Below are 345 nucleotides of genomic sequence, written 5' to 3'. Positions count from 1 at the left end.
ACCGAACTCCGCCTGGAACGCGTAAAGTCGGACGTTCCGTAAATTACACGTGTGAGACGCGTGAGTTCCGGCGAGCGCCTTTCAAAATAAACCCCTCGACCCGAGCTGGATTGGAGACGGAAAGTGCTAGGCGAGCGGCGGATGTTTTATTTTTAAAGGCTTGAATGGGGCCACTTCCGGTGCGGCGCCTCGTTAGCTGCTGCTAGCTTAACGAGCTAACGACTCCGATTTCTCCTGGGAGACGCAGACGAGATGAAGTTTTGCCCCCCTCCTCCTCCTCCTCCTTCTGGAGATAAGTATATTGAAAAGAGACCTGTAAACTTCTGTGATAATATATATATTTAA

The sequence above is a fragment of the Echeneis naucrates genome, chromosome 8 (genome assembly GCF_900963305.1).
Source record: "Echeneis naucrates chromosome 8, fEcheNa1.1, whole genome shotgun sequence".
Classification (NCBI taxonomy): Eukaryota; Metazoa; Chordata; class Actinopteri; order Carangiformes; family Echeneidae; genus Echeneis; species Echeneis naucrates.
The sequence above is the reverse complement of the archived record's forward strand: the minus strand, read 5'-3'. Positions refer to the sequence as shown.